Source organism: Sinocyclocheilus rhinocerous, unplaced genomic scaffold (assembly GCF_001515625.1).
Source record: "Sinocyclocheilus rhinocerous isolate Xijiao unplaced genomic scaffold, SAMN03320098_v1.1 scaffold28581, whole genome shotgun sequence".
Classification (NCBI taxonomy): domain Eukaryota; kingdom Metazoa; phylum Chordata; class Actinopteri; order Cypriniformes; family Cyprinidae; genus Sinocyclocheilus; species Sinocyclocheilus rhinocerous.
The window spans coordinates 7,774-11,054 of record NW_015666396.1 but is presented as its reverse complement, the minus strand read 5'-3'; the positions used below and the strand labels follow the sequence as shown (position 1 = coordinate 11,054).

Sequence of the window (3,281 nt, the reverse complement as noted above, 5' to 3'; positions counted from 1 at the left end):
CACATTACAACAGAACCAGTGTTGCCAGATTGGGTGGATTTCCGCCCAATCAGGTGAATGTGAATTTGATTGCGGGTCAAAATTGGTTTGGGTTGGGTTATCACAAATTACACTTACATTACATTACTACATTTTATAGGCTAATGTTTTTAGTGAAATAAGGGCTCAGATTTTGAACTTGTAGCTCTATTTTCAAGTGATCGCTATGCCAAAGAGGCATAAATATAAGTTAAAGAGTGGATGAGTGACTCAGTTTGTTGTTTATTGTTCTGTTTTAAGTTAAAGCACAACACAAAGTTACGTGCATTATTATAAACATTGTTAAATTTTTTAACAAGAATGACACATTTTTGGCTGTTATACATTCCTAAACCCCAGGTTAGCGTTCTTATTTGCATATTTCAGTCAGTGTCATTGATTGGAAAAATGCACCATGCAACCTGTTTACATAACAGATCCAGCATTGCACATCATCATATAGACCTTGTGCTACTGTGCTATAGTACAAAGTTTTTCCTAAGTGGATTTTTAATACTTCTTCAATTCCCTCAAACGCTGAAACGTCTGTTTATACAGCGCGCTGTGATTCCATGATTATCCAAAGCATGTGAATAGGTACGCGATTGCTAAGCAACTAACTGTAACATTCTAAAACCACATTGTTTCACATTACACAAGTTAACATAATATGTATGTAGTAACAGCGAGATGTCAATAGCAAAATAACGTAACCAGTAATGGCAACTATAGTATATGAAGTGCACTTGTGTCTTACAGTACGAGGCCTTGAGTGATTATATGTGTGCAGTCAAATACATTTCCTTGTCATAATGGCCGTCTTGGCGAGGTATTCATGTAAACAGTCAGTTAAAGAGGATGTAAACAGATGGGACAAAATAACTGACCAGTGAAAATGGCATTATGGTGCAAATGACAAGAAACAGAAATCGTTGACTGCACTTGTTTTAGATCACTGTAGCAGCTTTAATAAACTTCTACATTAGGCCTGCAAAACGATTAATCGATTCAAAATAAAACCTTATGATTACATACTATATGTGTGTGTACTGTGTATATTTATTATGTATATATAAATACACAAAGATACACGTATATATTAAGGTAAAATATGTTAGATTTATATATAAAATATTTATATTTATATATAATATAAATTATAAACGTGTTTACATACAAATATTTTTTTAAATATATAAATGTATGTGCATTTATATATACACATACTAAATATACACAGTACACACACAAATATAATATGTAAACAAACTTTTATTTTGAATCGATTAATCACAATTAATCGTTTTGCAGCCCTACTTTACATACTGAAAACCTCAAGCACTCGCTGTTCTGCTGCTGGTAACGTGCTGCTTTGTTTCTTAGTTTATTGCTGGTTTACTGCTTAACTGGCTTTTTGGAAGCTTATGTAACTGAAAAAACGTGGACTACCGTTTGAGTGAGTTTGATCCGTATTTCCTCATTTCCCATCGTCTCTTCACTGTCCCTTTCAAGAAAAATAAATTAATAAATAATGCTACGGTGGTGTTTCAGTGGCAGTCTCAGTCTTTTCATGGGACGCGTCATTAGCAGCAGCCTCAGCCTGACTAACGGGTGAGTATTTTATAGGATTCTCCTGTAAGAAAACATAGAAGGTAAAAGAAATGAACAGGATTGATGATTTAGTTACACACACACACAGACACACAAAACAAACTTAAAGATTAGAACTGTGTTTTTGAGGAATTTAGGTTTATATTACCTGAACTTGATTTCGCTCCGCCCCCCTGCCTGTTTGAACAATAATGACAAACTCAGTTACATACAAAGACGACTTTGGCAAATTAGAATGAAAATACATATTTTCACATCTTGCACACACAATGAATCTATTATTTTCATCTTGTTCAATCAGCTGTATGTAATACTCACCTTTCTTTTGCTCAAGATAGTAAATTACACCAGCAGCTACGAGCAGAATAACTACAGCAGCACATATTCCTGTTACAGCAGCTAGAGATGGACCTGAACCTGTAACGATAAAGAGAGACAGTCATATCAATTTAATCTGATGTTTCTGACTGATATTTACACCTTTCTGCTTTGTTCATCAGTTGTGTGGTATGGATTTAACTGACAAATGGTGGTTTTTGAGTTACAGGAACTAAAACGACATCAACGCAATCAACAGGAAATATCAATGCTTACAGGAAACTTTTTTGCATTGTGCATTTTGTTAACAGTCCTCAATGAAAGGCACTTTATTTAATTTGCACTGAATGACACTCACCAGTGACAGTAACACTGAAACTCCTACTCCTTCTAATACTGAAGCTGCTGCTGCTGCTGATGATCTGTACTTTATAAAGTCCAGAGTCTGTGGTTCTGGTGTTCATGATGGTCAGAGATCCAGTCTGATTAACCTCCAGTCTGTCTCTGAATCTCCCATCAGCATCTTTACACTGAACATCTATGCTGGGATCTCCATTGATTTCAGCGATGCGGATGTCATTAAAAAGCCACGTGATCAAATCATTTGGGTTGTTTATTACACCAGGACCTAAAGTGACAGATTCTCCCTCCTTTACTGACTTAATTTCATCTCGATCAGCGGCAGGAGCATCTGAAACACAAACCAACAGCTGCTGGAGGATCTTTTTGCTGAAAACAACAAACTACACAACAAGAAAGAGTGCGGATATGAAAATAATTACACACTGAAGAACACTTTACATGATGAACAGATTTCATTTGGGCTTTCCATTACATATAAACATTGATTAACACACAAACGCACACAACATATGGTAAGTAGAAGCTTAAACCGATTTGGAAAGACATGAGGGCGAGTTATTGATTATAACGAGTGTTCTTTGCTCATTTTCTGTATTTATACCATCGTCTGTCTGAATACTTGATTCTGATTGGCTGGAAGGCTGCACACATACAGAAACACTCATGACAAAATAAACCTGCCGTCAATGCTACACCGTGACTTTCATGAATAAAATAAATTCGCTACATTACATGTCTCCACTATTAGTAGAGAGACCCTGCACAGACGCAGGTAATTCACAACCCACAATCTCTCGCTCACATATAATTAATTCAAATAAATGCTACAATCAATTCAAATAAATGTAATCTTACAGCACTACTTTATCTCAGGCCCTGTACACATGAACGTGGTTATTTTTAAAACTGCAGCTTTTTCTACGTGGTTTGGCCATTCGTCCACACACAAACGCAGCACCAGGTCACTGAAA

The 3,281-nt window shown here is 36.0% G+C and overlaps 1 long non-coding RNA gene across 1 annotated transcript; it reads right to left on the bottom strand.

The window, feature by feature from the left end:
* Nucleotides 1-1,335: 1,335 nt before the first annotated feature.
* On the bottom strand, nucleotides 1,336-2,402 carry LOC107732253 (uncharacterized). The gene is made up of 4 exons (XR_001638854.1): nucleotides 2,306-2,402; nucleotides 1,948-2,046; nucleotides 1,778-1,806; nucleotides 1,336-1,651 (listed from the first exon to the last, which is right to left on the bottom strand). It is a non-coding gene; the product is annotated as an uncharacterized LOC107732253 (long non-coding RNA).
* Between the last annotated feature and the right edge of the window lie 879 nt (nucleotides 2,403-3,281).